The sequence below is a fragment of the Dipodomys ordii genome, unplaced genomic scaffold, assembly GCF_000151885.1.
Source record: "Dipodomys ordii isolate 6190 unplaced genomic scaffold, Dord_2.0 Scaffold63, whole genome shotgun sequence".
In the NCBI taxonomy this organism is placed as follows: Eukaryota; Metazoa; Chordata; class Mammalia; order Rodentia; family Heteromyidae; genus Dipodomys; species Dipodomys ordii.
This window is the reverse complement of record NW_012267279.1, coordinates 322,566-344,982: the sequence shown is the minus strand read 5'-3', so window position 1 is coordinate 344,982 and position 22,417 is coordinate 322,566.

The following is a 22,417-nucleotide window of genomic DNA, read 5'->3' as shown; positions in this document are numbered from 1 at the left end:
ATTGTTGCAATGGGTTCACCTGTATCCCTATTTAAATGGTTTGTTTTTGCCCTTCCCCTCCACAATTATACCAACATCAAATACAATGAAAGCAGGCTTCTTTATATCTTATATCTTATAACCCTTCTAAGGAAACACTTGGGTAAGAATTATTAAAATGAAAGATTTGTTTTCATTTTATGAATGATACATAAATAGAATTTTATGGAAAACTTTTTCGTATAGATTTTTTCTGCTTAATCTAATGTTTGTCAAATACATGTATCATTAAATGTAGCTGTTGTTTGCTCATTTTCTTACTTTCTTTTTTCTTTCTGTCTTTCTCTCTCTTTCTGTCTTTCTCTCTTTCCTCCTTCCTTCCTTTCTTTCTCTTTCTTTCCTTTCTTTCTTTCTTTCCTTTCTTTCTTTCTTTCTTTCCTTTCTTTCTTTCTTTCTTTCTTTCTTTCTTTCTTTCTTTCTTTCTTTCTTTCTTTCTTTCTTTCTTTCTTTCTTTCTTTCTTTCTTTCTTTCTTTCTGTTGTTGGTAGGCCTTGAACTCAGGGCCTGAGCACTGCCCCTGAGCTCTTGGTTTCTCAAAGGTGGTGCTCCCCTACTTTGAGTCACAGGTTTTCGAGTGATTAATTGGATATAAATGTCTCAAAAGGACTTTTCTGCCTGGGCTGCCTTTGAACTACAATCCTCAGATCTCAGCCTCCTTAGTAGCTAGGTTTATAGGTATAATCCAAGTAATCCAGGTATAATTATAGATGTATTCCCAGTTGCTCATTTTCAATGGTATATAAAATTTCATTGTATGAATATACCACTATTTGTTCATCTAATCCCCAGACAATGAACATTTGGGTGATTTTGTTTATAAGGCACTATTTAATCCTCAGAACTCAACTGCTGATTATAGTTGTATATATGTATGCCTCTTTATGGAGGTAAAATTGCTATATCAAAGGAAATTTGCATTTTAGCTTAAGCAGATATTCTCCAATTCCTTGCTTTATCTTGCTCTAATATGATAATTATTTTAGCATTTCATCCACTTTCTATTACATTTTATTATATATCTTTCCATTGTTGTTTTCAAGGTTGAATCTAGATATTACAATATGAATCTTTGATTGTTAATGATTTGTCAAAAGTGAGTATATTTAGCTGGGTGGGATGATGGTAGTAGAAAGTCAACACAGCTGTTTACCTCAGTTCTTGTGACAATGGAGAATTTCAGGTAAGAAATGAAGTGTACTGAAAGTGATAGATAAGTTTATCAGGAAATGTGGAAAAGAACGGAGAGTTTTACATGACGTGATGTCTGGCATGAATGACACTTCAGTTCCTCTTCAGCCATTTTTAGGGGACAAGTGTGAGTATGAGGTTTAAGAAGAAGAAAAATTATGGAAAGAGGGAAGAGGCATGTATAGTCAGGTACAGTGTGTGGCCTGGTTAGGTTAGTCATTACCTCTTTTCTGGTTCACCACATTCTTGAGAAGTTTACGCTGGAATCACTTGAGGAAAGCAATCTGGTTCCCATGAGATGATTGCTCTGGTTCCAGAGTGCAGCCTGATCATTATTGGTAATTGTCCTCATTTGGTGGGTGATCTGTCCTGCAAGGCTCTGCTGTTCCTTAGGGATAGTTTCAGTCCCTTGTCATAAAGATATTATCGATCAGTCTAGCCTTTCCTGGAACCCAAGGTGATTACAAAATGACTATAGTGACAACAGTGTAGAGCAATGGCAAATGCAAAATGGAGACAGAGAGGCCAAACTTTTCTTTTTAGTTAATTTGTAGCAGCAAAACAGTTTAACTATCTATAATTTCCATAGAGAGAAAGCAGGTTGCTTCTAGGGTTAAAGCAATAGCATTAGCCTTTGGAATCTGAGTACCTATTGAGATTACCTCTACAAATTTCCTATTATTAAGTCCAGACTGCAGGGCTGAGATCACCCATGAACTGGAAGGTGTAATTGTAGTATTTTCTCTCAAAGACCTTGTGATTTCATTCTTCATCTTAAGTTTTCTTTACAGTTCTCCAATTTCCTGCCTATCAGTGCCACATGCCTATTATTCCAGAACTTGGAAGGGAAAGGAACATAGTGAGTTTGAGACTAATCTGGGCTATATCGTGTATCCAAGGGTATTTTGGGTCATGTAGCAAAACTTTATCTCAAAAAACAAACAAAAAATATTTTTTTCAAAATGTCTGGCAACGCAAGTGGTAAATTAATTACATTTATTCCCTTCTCTCTTTCTCTCTATAAAACTGCCTATAATTCTTCCTATATTCTAAATATCTCAATATTAATTTTTAATATTTTATTCATTTTTTAATGTATGTGCATGTATACCATCAACTCTCTGTGTGTGTGTGTGTGTGTGTGTGTGTGTGTGTGTGTGCGTACACACGCACTGGTCCTGGGGCTTGAACATAGGGCCTGGGCACTGTCCCTGAGCTTTTGTATTCGAGGGTAACCCTCCACAACATTGAGCAACAGTGTTATTTACAGCTATTTAGTAGTTAATTGGAGATAAGTGTTTCATGGGCTTTCCTACCCAGACTAGCTTTGAACTGAGATCCTCAGATCTCAGACTCCTAAGTATTTAGTATTACAGGCATGAGCTATCAGCACATGGCTTACTATTTTGTATATCTCATTTCATTGTTTCTTCTTTGTTTTTTTATTAAGTAGCTGTATGAAAACATTTCAATTCCTTAAGTCAGGTTATAAGTACAATGCATCTTGATCTACTTCACTCCTTCCATCATTCTTCATCATTTTCCTTTACTATTCCTATCATAAAGTTAGATAGTACATTTTTCATATTGTACATAGAATATAATGAATGAATTTGCTCACCCTCCCTTCCTCCATTTGTGTGACCCCTCTCCTTTTGGCCTCCCCTTCAACATGTTTCAACTATCAGGTATTTATTTTGTTAATTGGTTTGTTAGTCTGAACTTTTCTATGTGATGATTTTCCATCCATTTATAGGACATTCTTTAATAATTCCTTTGTTACAAGACCTGCAGTATTGTGTAATGAGCTCTTTTTTGTGTGTCTGAAAATGTTTTCATCAGTGACATTTTGAAGGAAATCTTTACTACAATTATGGTTTGACAGATATTTTTCTCTCAGTACTTTCTGATTGCCTTTGATTGGTCTTTGGCTTCATTATTTCCCTTCAGAAGTTGCCTATATCACGATATCTTATTTTAAGACATACTACAAGGCCATAATAACAAAAGTGGAATAGTATTGGCACAAAATAGTTACATGGGCCAATGGAACCAGAAATAACCCCATATACCTATAGTCAATTCATTCTTGAAAAAGAGGTAAAAAATGCACTGGAGAAAGGACAACTTCCTTAACAGACGATGTTTGGAAACTTGATATTCAAGTTCAACAAGGCTCTCATCATATACAGACATCCACTTAAAATGGATCAAAGTCCTTAAGGAGACCCTGAGACAGAATGTGTTTGAAGAAAATACTGGGGAAACACTTCCTGGTATTGGTACGCACTTCCTGGATAGGAACAACTAAAGCACTAGAAATAAGATCAGAAATTGAGAAACAAGATCATATCAAACATGATCTTCTATATAGAATATGATTCAGTTCAACAGAGTGAAAAGACAACCTGTAGAAAGGGAGAAAATATTTGCTGGCCATTTTTTTCTGACAGTGGGTAAATTTCTAGAATACATGAAGAACTCAAAGAAAGTTTGTATCTATTAAACAAGTACTAAAACTTAAAAATGAGTGAACAAGCTGATTAGACACTTTACAAAAGAAGAAATATAAATTGCCAATTAATATATGAGAATATATATGTTCCATATCATTAGGCATCAGGGAAATACAAATTGAAACTAGAATGTGATACCAAGTCTACCCAGGTAGAACAGCTATTATTATCCTTTTTTAATTTACAAATCATGGCCCAAATAAGAAAAACCTGTAAAGTCAAAGAAAAAGAAATTCTAATATGCTGTTAGTAAGAATAGCATGTCAGCCGGGCACCGGTGGCTCACGCCTGTAAGCCTAGCTACTCAGGAGGCTGAGTTCTGAGGATCACAGTTCAAAGCCAGCCTGGGAAGAAAAGTCCGTGAGACTCTTATCTCCAATAAACCACTCCTAAACCAGAAGTGGCCCTGTGGCTCAAGCAGTAAAGCGCTTGCCTTGAGCTGAAGAGCTTAGGGACAGCACCCAAGCCCAGAGTTCAAGGCCCACGACTGACAAAAAAAAAAAAAAAAGAATACCAAGTAGTACATCCACAATGGAAAACAGTATAGAGGTTCTTCAAAAACTAAACATAGTATTTTCCACTTATCCCTTCCCTGTATATATAATCCAAAGGAAATAAAATCATCACATAAAAGAGATATAAGCTTATGTGTATTGAAGCACTATTCACAATGGCAAGACATGAAATAGATAAGGTAGGATGACTATGTTCATGTTGACAGATAAATGGATAAAGAAAATCTAAAAGATAATATGGAATATTATTCATCCATAAAGAAAAATAAAATCCTGTCGTTGATGACAAAATAAATGGAACTGGAGAACCTCATATTAAGTCAAATGATCCAAATGTAGAAAGATATGTATCATATTCTCTCTGTTTCTGTCTCTTTCTCTTCCAAGAGGAAAGAAAGTCACCAGAAAGTTGAAAAGAAATTGCTAGAGAGTGGGAAAGTGGTTAAGGAGAGAGTAGGAGTATAAGAAGGGTAAGTGGGCATGCTTATTATAGTTATATATGTATCAAATATCACAGTGGATCCCATTTATTTGTACAATCTGTATGTTACTAAAAGCAATAAAAATGAATAATTTTTTAAATTTTTTATTGTGAAAATACCATACAGAGGGGTTACAATTACTTGGAAATGTACTCATTACATTTCTTATCAAGCATTGTTGCTTTCTCCTTTGTTTCCCCTTCCCGTCCCAGAGCAGCCTGGCTTTCTATTCTGTGGCCAACTGATGCAAATCAGAGTTGAAAATCAGAGTTAAAACTCCATTCAAACTTTTCACAGTTCCAGTAAAGTGCCCTGTCCTCTACCCCAGAGATAGCCTTTGTCTTCAGAGTTCTGTGGTTTCATAGAAGTGTCAAAAGGAAATCATGAAGTTTCCATTACTAGTGAAAAGGAGCCTCTGGACTTTTTCTTGGTGTTTAAAATAAAGATCCTGATGAAACTATTTGAAAATCAATTATGACATAATATCCTGAGCATGGGGCTATTTTTGTTACAGAAATATGTATAAAGATCAATATTTCCTTTAAATTATTGGGTTAGGAAGAGAGCTTAGTTAGTTCTACTGGATAAGATATCGTATGGCAGGAGGCAATTTATTCTATATTCTCTAAGTTTCAGTTTACTCATCTGCATAGCAAGAGATAATTCCTGTCTTTTTATCAGATTTGGCTATGGGATAGATATTAATTTGTTTATTTGTATGATTTAATAAATTTTATCAAGTTTAATATGATAGAAATTGAGTTGCCTCTTCTTCCCTTTATCCTATGGCTGCTTCCAAGTTTGAGGGAAGGTTTATAATGCCATCCATAGTTTTATTGAGGGGAGGAGAGGATTAGGGGTTGACTAGTTGTTGATTGTATGTGTATATTTATGATGGCAAACACGAGATATCTTTTTCCCTAGATAGTCTTTGTGGTGACTCCACTAGGGCTGCAGATAAAGCCCCCTTTTCCATGCAAGTCTCATCAGCTCTAATTGCTTTCTCTGAAATTCTGCAATCTCATGCTCAGTAACATGTGTGACTTTTGAAGGGATGACCTAGAACTTGCTTTCGTTAGGAACAGCCTGTTGACATTTCCATTTGGTGATCTTCTCTAACTTTAGGTAATCTTGAATAATGGAAACACATTTCTAATGCTTCCTAATGGTATAAATTCACTAATTATTCAGGTGTGATCCAGGGATCAGAGCATTTGGGCTCTGCTTTCTCTGCCATTATGCATCTATTACTTCTTCAACCCATTATATAGCAGATAGGTTGCTTCAGGGTTTGGGAGAATTTAGTTCTTTTATCACTAAATATCTTCACCAATTGATAGTTGGGGAAGTACTGAGTCACTCCTGTTTCCTCCAGGGTCTTGACTTTTTTATATTTTAACCTCTACTTTAAGGCAGAATCATAGAAAAATCTAGCAGCCACTTGACTATTGGAGAGCTGATCATGGGGGGACAGAACAGATATATATATATATATAGAGAGAGAGAGAGAGAGAGAGAGAGATAGATAAATAGATAGATAGAGATAGATAGACAGACAGACAGATTTCTTATAAAATCTATTTCTACAACTAAATATCAGTTTGGAAGTTTGACTTCCAATTTGACAATTTTAGATATAGCAAAAGTGATTGTTCTACAATTCTGTTTTCAGAGCATTTATTCTGTGAGGCTACCTTCCTAAGTACGATGTGTGTGTGTGTGTGTGTGTGTGTGTGTGCCATTCTCAGCTATTCCAATCACCCTAGAAGGAGGAAATGTTTAACTGGAATTGTAGAGTTAAAAACTGGTAGACTGGGATTCTTGTCCAGCTCTATCTCACCTTGGCACATATGCTCTTCATCACTGAGCCAGGAAATGGAGTAGCAGCACCTGTATCAGGATGCATTTATTTGAGTCAAGCAAATAGAAAGCTCTGAAAGAAGAATCAAGGAACTCCCATTGTTTCTGAATCTTCATAGAAGGTGAAAACCTGTACTACCATGAATTTTGTTTTGTAGATGAGCCAGCAAAAGGATTTGAATCCAAGCAGTTGGGCATCAGAGTCCATGCTTTTAAACAAGATATTTTGATGGGTCATAGGGCCCAGCAATCCCACTTTTAGGCATTTACCCAAATGAGCACAAACAAGGCCATACTAAAGGTATCAGCACAACTATGTTTATCACAGCATTATTCACCATAGCTAAGATATGGAACCAACCCAGATGCCCCTCAGTAGGTGACTGAATCATGAAAATGTGGTATATATATATATATATATATATATATATATATATATATACCACATTTTCACACACACACACACACACACACACACACACACACAATGGAATTCTATGCCTATGCATAGCTCCATCAGAAAGAATGACATTGCCCCATTTGTTAGGAAGCAAGCCAGACTCAAAGAAACATAGATCCCATGGTTTCCCTTATCTGCAATAGCTAGTATATGTCCAGGACAAGCAGAAAAGGTCAAAAACTATGTACACATGACCATATAACCTGATACTAAACAAAATGAACCCCAAGATAGGGACGCAAGAGGTTTCATCTTTGTTGCTGTTCTTTTTAATGTTCTTATAATGTACTATGTGATTTTTTTGTATGTTCTTTCCCCATGGTACAACCCCTGATATCACTGTATTTGATTCCTGTGTCCTGCATCTTTTATATACATTTTTCTAACTCAAGGGGGGGAAGGGCAATAACAAAATGTTGAAATAAAAGGATTCAGGATGATCCATTGTATTAATGAGATGTACAAGACAGTATGTTGAAGACAAACTTTACAACTTTGCAGGGTTGGGGGAGGGGGAGGAGGGGAGGGAGCAGTTGGGGAGGTAGGGAGAGAAGGGATGATAGGAGAAAATAAAAGAAGGAGTGTGTAACAATGCTCAATAGGAAGTGGACTCATCACCTTGCTCATGTACCTGTAACCCCTCTGTGAAGTATCTTTACGATCAGTATACATATATATATATATTAAGAAAAAATTTGAAAAAAAACATAAAAGGATATTTTGCTACCATTTTCCATAAAAGGAGCAGGAAGTTGTTGGGTACTGCCAGGAAAGAAGTCAGCTGAGAGACAGCATATGTATATCGTTTGTACAACTACTTCTAGGATCTTTATATCAAAGCTTCTGTGGACTGAAGGCTTACCAAGCAATAAAGCATACAGTAGAAAAGATAGTATTTCATCTTTGTCCAGGTCAGTTGGCACTCAGCCTATGATTTCTGGCCTGGGATTTGATAATCTCCAGACAGACAAACTCCACAATCCAAAAAAGGTCAGACTCAATATTAGCCATATAAATAGTACCATAACCATATGTACAGTGATGATTTATGACTCTCAATTCATTTTTAAAAATTTCCTGACAGGGTATAATGTGGATAACAGAATAGGTAATGAGTCAAGGATCTGATTGACTCCCTAAGGCCCTGCTTATCCAAAAGTTATTTTCCTATTCAGTTTGGTATCCCTCAGTACTCAAAACCCTTCTTTGTAAAGCCGTCACATGCTGAGTCTTGTCTTTCCCTATTTTGCTGTCCATTTCTTTAATGTGGTTGTTGCCTTGTGTGTGTGTGTGTGTGTGTGTGTATGTTTGTGCATGCATGCATGTTAATATGTATTTATGAAAAGATGACACCTTTGTCGCAATTTGTAAAATAAAGATAGAATAAATAGGAACATATTTTGATTTTCAATGCACTGGTTTCAGGTTAATAAATATATGTTATTCATCACAAATAGATCATTACCCGGGACTCTATGTGCGAAAACCTCTCTTTCTTTATCCATAAGTAGTTGTCTGTGTTCTGTAGTTACACTTAGTTGTCCACAGGAGAGAAATAAACATATTTTCTGATGAGCATCTGCGATTGCACTTCATCATAAACTGTCCACACAAACTTTTGTACTATTTGTCACCTGCAAAGTGTAGAAATACTCCTGTAATAGTGCAGGTACATCTCAACTTTGCTAGCTTATGCACTTAATGGAATTAAAGATAATTTTGGCAAACTTTATCATCACATTCACTTACATGCTTCCTGCTTCCTGTTATTACTAAGTAGGCACTAATGCCACTGAATTATCATGGTTGTGCCAGTCTATAAAATGATTCGAGCTGCTTAGCAATAGGAGTTGTACTCCATACAGAGTAGGTGACTTAATTCTTTCCTGCCATCAGTTGTTAGAGCAGGTCTAGTCTATCATGGTACCTGGTGATTACAAATACAGATAACTCTTCCTCTTGTCCCTGAGGCCAATATCTAGTCTCAAACTGGCATCATATGATCTCAGCACATGGTATCAAGGGGCTGCCAAGCATTTGAATGTTGTTCTAATATAATTCAACCTTGCCCTCTAGATCAGTACTTGATAATACTCATTGTATTCAAAGTAACAATAGGAGACTTATTTGTTTGCTAATATGACTATCAATATACTGTGTCACTTGAATTATCTAGGGCACATATCCCAAGGTTGAGATTCCCTTTTACATCAGCTCTAACATTCAGTGGAAGGATGGCCTTGAGCAAGGCACTTGACCTTTCTTGGCTCCATTTCTTTCTTTATAAAATGGGGGAGGTGTGGCATTTTGGTGATCTCTAAGGAACCTTCCATTCTGAAGCTCTTTCTACATCCTGGAGACGTCAGTAACATTGCTCTATGTATTTTCTATAGCACATTAAAAAAACTTGTCTAGTCTATCACATGTTAGCTTATCAGCATGTAGCGGAATCCGATCTATACTCTGGCATGTGCAAAGAGCACTGTGCATTGCCTCTACCCCCCTCACCCCCTCGACTCCCACTAAAAATCTGACATTGAGCTATATTGGGGAAATTGCCCAGCAAGATTGGATCTTTCTTCTTTCCATACAATGAGCCTTAAATATTGATTGCATTCAGATCACACCAAAATTATTCATCCAGTTAAAGAAATGTATGCTCTCTATTTTAGAACTCAGTATTTTTTTTCCAGTTGAATGCATTTGTCTTTTCCCAATAGATACTGTATTTAGTCAGTTTGTGGAAACTAATTTTTGGTGTCACTGCACATTTGTTCAAGGTATTTATTTATTTTTAAACTACAATAGGCTAATATTTGCCAGTTAAGGATCCTGCTTGGGGTCTGCTAATGTAACTGGAGATGCTGGCAAGGGAATTCTGGTTCTGTTAGCCAGCTCCCTGATGATGGCTCGGGATTCTAAATTGCTCAGATTATCTCACGCTCTGAAATCTTAGTGCAAATAACTTCTCAACAATTAGTGAGGTTTTATCACACACATAAAAACATTGTAAAGTTATGAAAAGCACTAATGTTATTTTAATTGCCTTTACGTTCCCTATGGGAGTTAGATATTCATAAGGATGTCCCTTATAATAGTCACAGTTGAGAGGATACATCTGAGTCTGGAGAGGAAGGCCTTTTAATTTGCTTATTTCTTTCACTTCCTTCCATTCTATTTCCAAATCCTTATTTACCTTTTTTTTTCCCTAAAAGTTTATATCTGAGGCCTACATTTGGTTTTTACACAGTCAATACATAAAAAAATAAATAACTACAAGTAGATGGCTAAAAAAGATAAGGGACAGCATTGATGTTACCCTCCATTAACAAAACTAGAAAGTGGGCACATACAGAGCTAGCTGCATGCCTGCTACAGGTGCAGTTTTCACTTTTGAAAAATTGTCATGACTGGGAAATACAAGTTTTTCCTCAAGAAAAAAATAAACCAACAGAAGTTTGATAGAATTATTGGAAACTCCAGCCACTTTGGTTACATTGAATGCATTGGTTATGAATAGTTGACTTTTCGAGGAGGCACTAGGCATATATTCCATTGGATACTCAGCAAGTTTCAGTTTAATTTTATACACAAATTCCCTTCCCACCACTACCACTACCAAAGAACACCAAGCAAAACTTATTGCCATGGGAACCAATCCTGCCCTTCTCCCTTCCCAGGCTGAAGTCGCTATCATATCTTCCTTCAGCTTAGACTCTGCCCTGACTGCTAACACACATCCTTCTAGACATATTACATGCTTCTCACTTAATTTCAGTGCTGGGCCATGCAAAGTTATCCAGAGTAAAAAGTGAACAAAAGTAAACTCTTACCTTGGACTCTACTTTCGTGAATGCCAAATGCAGAAATAATCTTCAGGTCACTATTCTTGCTTTTAGATTTACTATGTCTGATAACAGAGTGACTGTGACTGAAAATTATTCCTTATGGCCTATACCAAATGGCTTGCCACAGATTTCCCTAGACACTTGGAATATCCACTGCCTGAGCAGTGCAATGGTGTGCAGAAGGGATTGGTAATTCCTCCTATTGGATATTTTTCCAGGGAAGGAAGTGGCATATGTGTCAACATAAATTCGGACTCTTAGATATTCTCCAATACAGACTAGGTGGTAATATTTTATAATACTTTGCTTAACATTGCTTCATGGCTACATTATTATTATTTTTGGAGGGGGGGGGTCTGGTCGTGAATTCTGGGCCTGGACGCTGTCCCTCAGCTCAGCTCAAGGCTAGCACTCTACCACTTAAACCACAGTACCACTTCTGGCTTTTATCTGCTTATGTGGTGTTGAGGAATCGAACCCAGGGCTTCATGTATATGAGGCAAGCACTCTACCACTGAGCCACCTTCCCAGCCCCGACAGCTACATTATTATATAATGTTTCCCACAGTATGGATTACTTTAAAGTTCCAAAAAGAATATATTTTGAGTTCCAAGCAATGGAGTAGTAAATAATATATGCTTTATGTAATATATTTGGGGACAAAAAAGCACAGATTTAGAACAACTGTGAGGATAACATGTATTTTTTATATTTTTAGAAATCATAGTGGCTATTTGGTTTAAATTTCAATTTACATATATACAAAGACATCTTTATGCTACTTCTTTAATCTTTTGCATTGGGATAATTTATTTGTTGGAAAGATTTTGGCTACAAATTAGTAGAAAAGCTAGAATCATGGCTTAAGTTGCCCACACATTTTTTCTCTTATAAAATGGAATATTTGCATTGTGATGGCTGCTGATATTAGTTCAAACTTCAGTGACATAAGGACTTGTATCTCTTCAGCTTTTTTTTTGTTTTTGTTCTTGTAGTTATAATAGAGCTACTAAAGTTCTCAACATTACATCAATGTTCCACAAAGAGTGGAACAGAAGAAAGGAAGAGGGAAACCAGGCCTTTCTGTATTTGTTATAAGAATGTAAATCTTTCCAGAAGTCACTCCTCCCACTAACAGACTCCCATTCATGTTTTAATAGTCAAAATGGTGTCCTGTAGTCATTGATTGCCATATACAAGGAAACTTGAGAAAGTGAGTGAAGTTCTTCCAGCCTCTATGAGAGAAGTGATGAAAAGGAGTCATTTGAAAATGGAGACTGGGTTAGCTAATTGGCAGGGTCTTACACAGAAGACATTTAACCATCTAATAACTTAGACTTGGCAGAGTACCAGATGGAAATAAGGAAAGGGATTCTAGTTCTAGCTTCATAGTGCCTGCTTTTGGGATCTTAAACAAGTCATTTGTTCTTGTTTACTTATTTGCCCAGAGATACAAGATGAAGTCTATTATCTTGATGGCCTGTACTAAATATAACACATGATATGATTCTAAAGCCAATGGAACTATTGATAGCTATATTAGTCAACTTCTTGTCACTGTGACAAAATTCCTGAAATAATTAATTTATAAGGAGAAGGGGTGGTTTATTTTGGCTCATGCTTTCAAATGATTTAGTTCATAGTCATTTGGTCCTGTTGGTTTGTGCTCTGATAGCATAGGATAAGATTATGGAAAAACATGGTAGAAAAAGGCTGTTCACCTCATAATATCCAGGAAGGAAAAAGAGAATAACAGGAGGACCCGGGTTACATATCATTTCTGAAATGTTGATTCCAATGACCTAGCAACTGCCTCCATTAAGCCTTATCTCTTAAATAAATCATATCTGCTAATAGTGCCATGAGCAGGAGACAGATCCTTCAATCATGGATATTTAGGAGATATTTAAAATTCAAACTATAACAACAGCTAGATAATAATGTAATTGGTGTAAAAAAAAGCCTTTTTTCCACTAGACCTCTGTGTTTCTTCTTCCTTCCTTCCTTCCTTCCTTCCTTCCTTCCTTCCTTCCTTCCTTCCTTCCTTCCTTTCTTTCTCTCTTTCCTTCTTTCTTTCTTTCTCTCTTTCCTTCTTTCTTTCTTTCTCTCTTTCCTTCTTTGTTTGTTTGTTTGTTTGTTTCTTTCTTTCTTTCTTTCTTTTGTCTGTCATGGGGCTTGAACTCTGGGCCTGGGCGCTATCTCTCAGCCCTTCAGCTCAAGGTAAGTGTTCTACCATTTGAGCCACAGCACCACTTCTGGTTTTTTGACTGGTTTATTGGAGATAAGAGTCTCATGGACTTTTGTGCCCAGGCTGGCTTTGAATTATGATCTTCAGATCTCAGCCTCCCCTGAGTAGCTAGGATTATAGGAGTGAGCCACTGGCTCCTGGATGTCCTCTGTGTTTCTTAACAAATATAGTTTAAGGACTCTAAGAGTATACAAGGAAGTGAGAGATAGGTGGCAAAGAGGGACAGGGATTGTAATTGTTAAAAGAAATATAGCTGGACTGTTCATTTGAAAGCCAATAATTTTTCCCTTTAAACAACAGAGACCAGAGGGAAACATGACTATGGAAATTGGTTAGGTTTCAAACAAAGGCACCAAATTGTCCATCCAAAGAGAAACATCTAAAGCTTTTGGTGAAAGGAAAGGAAGAGTTTTAGATGGTCATTTAGCTGCCCTAGTTCAGCCTCTGGAATACTTGAATGGATGAGTTTAGTCATGTTACAACTTGCTTGAACTAGATGGTCTAGACTGATCTGTTAGCAACTTTGGGCAAAATCTGAAGAGAAATAAATCTGTTTTAATTTAGGGTTTTTCTTCTTTGTACATGGTGCTGTTTCTTCTTTTCATCAGCTGTGGTGCTTGAACTCAGGGCCTGGGCACTTTCCCTGAGCTTTTTTTGCTCAAGGCTAGCTCTCTAACACTTTGAGCCACTTCCAGTTTTCTGGTGGTTAGAGGTTAGAATATCAGATCTCAGACTCCTGAGTAATTGGGACTACAGGCATGTACCACCAGTTCCCAGCTCATAGTCTATCTTTAATTGACCTGATTCAATACTTACTCAGTGCCAAATGCTTTTGCCCAACATGTATTTTGGAAACAATCATTGGCATCTCTTTAATATACATGATGCAAAGTTACCAGCTAAATAAAAGAGATGAGAGACCATTAAAAAACCTAAAAGGAAGCTTAAGAAAACCAAATGCACATAGGAATCTTTGGAAAACAATTATATACTTCTGGGGATCTAAAATGCCACAGACTGGAACAGAGAGGTGTTCATGTCTAGGAAAGGACTGAGAAGAGCCTAATCTCTCACTTCTGGCTGAAGTTTCAGTTATACACAGGAAGAAGTAAGTGCTGACTTTTAGTTGCAAACTGACAAAGTTGAAAACTGACTTCCCAAATTTTGCAAACATCAAGCAAAGGCCGGATTAACTATTGGTTCCAGGAATATAATAAATTCTGTCTAATCTTTAGATGATGAAGCATATAATAAAGTATAGACTTCAGTGGTTTCACATACCAGAAAAACATGAACTTTAAAAATTAGGCCAAGAAAGTCACTAAAAAGAATAACTTAACAAATTAACACCCTTTTTTTGTAATTTGCTAGGGAATGAGGTATATAATTGGTAGAGATACTACATTTTATTTTAAGATACTTGGGTTTGAACAACAGCAATATAGCACCTAAAATAGAGAGAAAAATGTGACTCATATAGTAGGGGCAAACATATTCAGTAGGAAATTTCATTGAGGAAGACAAAATGTTGGAAATTAAAAATAAAGATTTATTCAACTACTATAAATATGTTCAAGAAACCATCTCTAAGGAATTAAGTAGATTCATGAAAACAGTTTCTCACCACATAGGTAAGTATCAATAAAAAATGTAAAAATTAGTAAAAAAAAATCAAAGAAAAATTATTGAGTTAAAATAGAGTGGATGAACTAAGAAATTTACTAAAGTTGTTCAACAGAACAATAAAGTTGGCAGAACAACAACCAGGAATTTGAAGATTGCTTCACTTAGTTGATAATCTATGAGCAAGAAAAAGACAAACCAATTAAGGAAAATAAGCAGAGTCTTGAATATCTGTACTATAGCTTCAACACACACAGTAATGATTTCAAAACCCAACTAAATTACATATCTATGATGCTGAATAACTACAAGCAGAAGAAAGTCAACTAGACACATTGTACTTAAGCTGTGAGCGTTAAGAGTTTAATTTTGAAAGCAGTAGGAACACATGAAGAAATGCTCAACCTCCCTAGCCATAAAAGAAATGCAAATCAAAACAACATTGAGATACCACCTTACCCCAGTTAGAATGGCCAAAATCAAGAACTCTAATAACAACAGATGCTGGAGGGGATGTGGATAGAAGGGAACCTTACTTCATTGTTGGTGGGAGTGTAAACTTGTTCAACCACTTTGGAAAGCAGTATGGAGGTTCCTCAAAGACTACACATAGAGCTCCCCTATGACCCAGCAGTCCCACTTTTGGGCATTTACCCAAATGTTTACAAACAAGACCACACTAAAGCTACCAGCACAACTATGTTTATTGCAGCATTATTTACCATAGCTAAGATCTGGAACCAACCCAGATGCCCCTCAGTACATGAATGGATCAAGAAAATGTAGTATATATACACAATGGAATTCTATGCCTCCATCAGAAAGAATGACATTGCCCCATTTGTTAGGAAATAGAAAGACTTGGAAAAAATTATATTAAGTGAAGTAAGCCAAGCCCAAAGAAACATAGGTCCCATGATTTCCCTTATTTGCAATATCTAGTATATGTATGAGTCAAGCAGAAAAGGTCAGATAAGGTGATGTTAGGAAAATGAATCCTAAGATATGTATTTTAAATGTTTTTTTCTTTCATCCATTTGTTTCTAACACAATTATAAGATTATTTCTTTGTTGCTTTGTATGTCCCTCCCCCACAGTATAACCCATGCTTTCACTGCATTTGATGTCGGTATAATTTGTGGAGGGGAAGGGGAAAAACAAGTCGTTTAAATAAGGATACAGGTGGACCTGTTGCAACAATGAGAAGTACAAGTTGTCATGTCGAAAACGAACTTTACAACTGGGGGGGGGAGGATTGGGTAGGGGGGGAGGGAGGATGGGAAGGGATGGGAAGGGTAAACAAAGGAGGAGGCTACAATGCTTGATAGGAAATGTACTCACTATCTTGCCCATGTAATTGTAACCCCTCTGTACAGTATTTTCACAATTAAAAAAAAAAAGAATGAGGAATGACATCTCGTCAGAAAGAAAGTGACTAAAAAAGTAATGTTCAATGTCCTATGAAGAGATAGAATACAACTATATATTGCATGGGTAAATATGAAAGATATCATAAGATATCATAAGGGTATTTTCCTTCATAATTCTTTTCTGTCTATTTAAATGGATTCTATAAAAATATAACAGTCATGAAGCTATAAGTTAAAGGATAATAAAAGCATAAGAGGAGAAAAAGAATGGAGTTTTATACGAGCCAAATTTTTATGTGGCATTGACATCAAGATGAGCTAAATTATTTTAAGTTAAGACAATGCAACAACTAAGTAATAGAGGTATTGAAATATAAACACATAAAAGGAATTTTAATGACTTAATATATTTGTTTAATACATAGAAGGCAGTTATATAGTACTAAAGTACTAAAAGACAAAAGGTATAGATGCAAATAGAAAAAAAGTAGACATAAATAAAAAGTAGACATAAAAAAAGTAGACTTAGTATTTACACTAAGTGTAAATGTATCAAACATACCAGTGAAAAAGCAGAGACTATAGGATAACTTTAGAAAAAAACATAATCTATGTGCTATTTACAAAAGATACATGAGATTCTAACACACAAGATGAATACCATGTAATTAACCTGTCACCAAAAGAGCACTGAATTGTATATACTAATTTAAGAAAAAATAGATTTTATGAGAAGAATTATTACTGGAGAAAAAGCTCAATATATCAATCCATACAACCACAGATGTACACACACACATACACACACACACACACACACAAACACACACACACATCTAGAAACAATATCTATCCACATAAAGCAACCACTCCAAGAATTTCAAGGAAAAATGGAAAATAAATATAATAATTGGGAACATTAACATCTTACTTCTGATAATGTACAGAATAAATAAGTGAAAATCAGCAAGACAAAAGACTTAAAGCAACATCATTACTAGAGCAAACAAAATAAATATTCTATATTCTGTTCAACAGGAGAAGAATACACTTTCTTCCCAAAGGCAAATGGCATAGTCTCAGGGCAAAATATATTTTGGACATAATACAAGACACAAAAATTTAACAGGATGAAAATCGGAGAGAGTATGTTCACAAAACACAATTATGAATTAATAACATCAAACATTGAAAGGTTCTTGCATTGAATTTTAAGTTAGCTTTGGGGAGTGTTGCCATTTTCGTGATGTTAATCCTTCCAATCCAGGAGCATGGAAGGTTTTTTCCATTTCCTTAAATCTGCTTTAATTTCATTTTTTAGATTTTTAAAGTTTTCCTAACAGAGGTCCTTCAGATCTTTGGTTAATTGCTAGGCAACAACATTTTTCAAAGATATAGAGAAAGCAACTCCAAAATTCATATGGAATAAAAAAAGACCTGAATAACAAAACAACATTTAGCAGGAAGAGCAATGTTAGAAGAATATAAATACCAAACTTCAAACTCTAATACAAAACCATATTAATAAAAACAGCTTGATGCTAGCACGAGAATAAACCTGAGAACCAATGGAATAGAATTGAAGACCCAGAGATGAACTCACAGACCTATAATCCCCTAATATTTGATCAGGGAGCCAAAAAAACACAGGATGGAAGGAAGGCAGTCTCTTCAATAAATGGTGCTGGCAGAATTGACAGAAAACAGAAGCTAGATTATTATATATCACCCTGCACCAGAATCAACTCCAAATAGATCAAAGACCTCAATGTAAGGCCACATACAATGAAAATATTACAGGAAATGGCAAGGGAGAAACTAGGGCTCCTAGGCATGGGTTGAAACTTTCTAAGTAAAGATTTAGAATCACAACAAATCCAAGTCTGGATAAAGAGGATTGCATCAAACTGAAGAGTATGTACGTGGCAAAAGACCTAGCTAGCTATACAAATACAAAGCCCACAAAATGGGAAAAGATTTTCACTAATTATGCATCTGACAAGGGCCTCATATCTAAAATATAAGTAGAGCTCAAAAATTAACCCCCCCAAAATAAACCCTTAAAGAACTAACAACCCAATTAATAAATGGGCTAAAGACTTAAAGAGACTTCTCAGAGAAGAAGAAAGAATGGCCAATAGACACATGAAGACATGTTCATCCTTTCTGGCCATAAAAAAGAAATGCAAATCAAAACACATTGAAATTCCACCTCACTCCAATTTGAATGGTCATTATCAAGAAAACTAACAATAATAGATGCTGGTGGGGATTTGGCCAAAAGGGAATGTTACTACACTGTTGGTGGGAATGTAAACTTGTTGATAAAACTGAACATAGAGCTTTGTTATGACCCAGCAATTTTGCTCCTGGACATTTATCCAATTGACCACAAACCAGGCCACACTAAAGCCACCACCACAACCATGTTCATTGCAGCACTGATTACCATATACAAAATATGAAATCAACCCAATTCTCCACAGTGAACAAATGGATCAAGAAAATGTGGTATATATACCCAATGCTTCCATCAGAAAGAATGACTGTACAATTCATAAGGAAATGGAAAGAGTTAGAAAAATTATATTAAGTGATGTAAGCCAGATCCAAATGAGGTTTCCCTCATTTGTGGTAACTAGAATATGCCTATAAATCTACAAATAAACACACAGGACAGTTAAACAAAGTACACTGGGACATGATAAATTATACAGGTCTCTAGACACTCACACGGTAAGACCAAAGGAGGATATTCTTAGAGGATCACAAAAGCTCAATAGCTTTGTGCATATGATCATATAAAATGATGTTCATCAACATGAACTCCAAGAAATTGAAATGAGATTTTTTGTTATTTTGCTTTTTAAAATTTCTGGTTTTTGTCGCTGTTTTTAATTTCGGTACCTTTTGTCATGTATGTAAGTTTATCTGTTTCGGAAAGAGTAAAGAAGAACACAGAGATGGAGACAAAGAGTGAACAAATGATGCGGTGATACTAAGATCAGGAGGAAAATGTTGGAGAAAACGAAGGAAGAGGAGAGACTCAAGTGGTAAAGGAAGTTACCAAGGGAAGTTTGTGTGTGTGTGTGTGTGTGTGAGAGAGAGAGAGAGAGAGAGGAGAGAGAGGAAGAGAGAGAAAGAGAAAGAGAGGAAAGTAGGGAGGGAAGAAAGAAAAGAAAGGGAGAGGAAGGAAGAAAAAGCTGGTGGCTCACGCCTGTAATCCTAGCTACTCAGGAGGCTGAGATCTGAGGATCGAGGTTCAAAGCCAGCCCGGGCAGGAAAGACCGTGGAACTCCTATCTCCAATAAACCACCAGAAAACCGGAAGTGGCGCTGTAGCTCAAGTGGTAGAGCGCTCGCCTTGAGCTGAAGAGCTGAGGGACAGCGCCCAGGCCCAGAGTTCAAGCCCCACGACCGACAAAAAAAAAAGAGAAATAAAAAGAGAAAGAAAGAAAAGAAAGCCAACAAAAATCAACAACATTGGTAAGGATATGAAGAAACAGGAATTTTCATTGCTGATAGGGCTGTAAAATAGTATGGCAGCTCTGGAAAGCAGTTCAGAATTTCCTCAGGATATTATATATGAAATTATCATATGCACTAGCAATTTTATGCCTACATGCATGTCTAAGAAAAATATAATTACATATCCATATAAAAAGTTATACATGAGTGATCACTATTCATGATACCAAAATGTGGAAAATCCAAATTTCTACCAACTTCTGAACAGATAAACTCACAGTATAGTTTGTGAAATTGTTCAACAACTGAAAAAAAGTTAAGAAATGACCCATACTTTGCTATGGATGAATGTTGAAAAGATGACAGATGAAAGAAACCTATCCAGTATGATTTCATTCATTTGAAATATCCAGGTGAGACAAGTCTGTAGCAACAGAAAAATCTGTGTTTTCCAGGGGCTTCAGGAGGGGGTTGAGAGTGCTTTTAAGGGTCATGAACATTAGTTAATATATTAGTGGTGACGGTTATAATGTTCTGTGAATATACAGAGGAAATCCTTCTCAACTGTACACTTTAAATGAGATGGCATAGAAATTATTTCTCAATAAACCTACTATATAAAAACAGCTCAGGGGATGTGGCCAGAAGGGAACCCTACTGCATTGTTGGTGGGAGTGTAAACTTGTTCAACCACTTTGGAAAGTAGTATGGAGGTTCCTCAAAAGATGCCACCTAGAGCTCGCCTAAGACCCAGCAATCCCACTTTTGGGCATTTACCCAAATGATCACAAACAAGACCACACTAACGCTACTAGCACAACTATGTTTATTGCAGCATTATTTACCATAGCTAAGATATAGAACCAGCCCAGATGGCGCTCAGTGGGTGACTGAATCAAGAAAATGTGGTATATATACACAGTGGAGTTCTATGCCCCCATCAGAAAGAATGGCATTGCCCCATTTGTTAGGAAATGGAAAGACTTGAAAAAAATATATTAAGTGAAATAAGCCAGGCCCAAAGAAACATAGGTCCCATGGTTTCCCTTATTTGCAATATCTAGTATATGTCTGGGACAAGAAGAAAAGGTCAGAAAAGATGATGTTAAGGGAAATGGACCACAAGATAGGGACACAAGTAGTTTTTCTTCCTTGCTGTTGTTTCTAATGTATTTATAAGATACCATGTGATTTTTGTTTTGTTTTGTATGTCCCTCCCTCACGGTATAACCCTTGTTTTCACTGTATTTGATGTTGGTATAATTTGTGGAAGGGAAGGAAAAAAACAAATTGTTTAAATATGGATACAGGTTGACCCATTGCAACAATGAGATGTACAAGATGCTATGTTGAAAAACAAACTTCACAATTTAGGTGGGGGGTAGTAGTGGGGGTAAAAGGGAGTGTAGTTGAGGAGGTGGGAGGGAAGGGATGGTAGGGGAAAAACAAAGGAGGAGGCAACAATGCTTGGTAAGAAATATACTCATTACCTTGCTCATGTAACTGTAACCCCTCTGTACAGTATTTTCACAATTAAAAAACTTATTAAAAAAAACAGATCCTCATTCCCAAATTTGTCACACTCAGGGATACTTGCACATCTGAGATGCCTGGAAATATTCAGTACAAGATAACGTAAGTGAATAGAACACCCAAGTGAAAACTGCTGAATGCTGGGGCTTACTTTATCTGTTAATGTCCTGACTTCTTACTACTTTAAAAAATTCTTCCTTAGTTGCTTCTCAAGTAAGGGAAATGAAAATAATTTTCATTGCTTGTCATCAAATTAGATCGTGTGGGAGAAGCCAAATATGAGATGGTACATATGTACTGTTTGGAGGAAAGTTTTGTCTCTTGTAATTGACACAGGCATAAAATTACTTATCCCTCATTTTCTAGCCAAAAAATAATTAGACTAACAAATATATCTTTAAATTACATTTCTAATTTTATGGGTATATCTCATCATATCATAATAGCTCCTATTTCACTAGACAAAAGCCTTGAAGATAGGATTCTGTGACTCTCTGTACCTAACAATGATAGGAACACAGAAGGTATCGAATATATTTATCAAATATTAGAGTGACACACATTTTCAATCTGATGATGGGATAAGTGGTCATAATATCACATCTCTCCTCAAAGGTTTTAGACATAATGTAGATTTTTGCTTCTCTCAATGGCAGTCGTTGGACTTGGGCCTAACTTCTTAAAAAGTTATAACACTGAATCAAACAGCTGAAGCAAATGTTTTCAGATTTGGACAATAGGCAACACAGTACTTTGATCCCTAAGAAAAGGGAAACAAATGAGGTGAACCCTGTAATTATTTCAGCTTTCTGCCTGGAAGCACTTTCCAAATCCAGGTACAGGGAGGAGATCCCAAGCAGAGTGCTTAGCTATGGAAGCAGATATCATAATTGGAGGCAGCAGGAAATTTGCTGGGCAGGGCTCCAGAGAGGAAAGTGCTGTGCAGAAAGGAGCCCTGGAAACAGACACAGAGGTCCTTGTAAATCTCTGGCTCAATGCTAAGCTGCACGTGCATGTAGAGAAACTCCACTCTGGCTGATGGAGAGCAGCTTGCAGAATGTGATCTGGACAATCCTGAGGTGCTCAATAGTGGAAGAATTTCTGATCAAGCCAGAGGGAAGAACTGAACATCTGATAGACTGCATTCGTTGAAGCCTTAGAAAGGTCATAAAGTGACAAATTTTAGACCTGTTTTAATCAGAATTAAAGTAAGCCTTGAAATACAAAAATGATGTGCAGAAGCTGGCATCAATGGCTTACTTCATCCT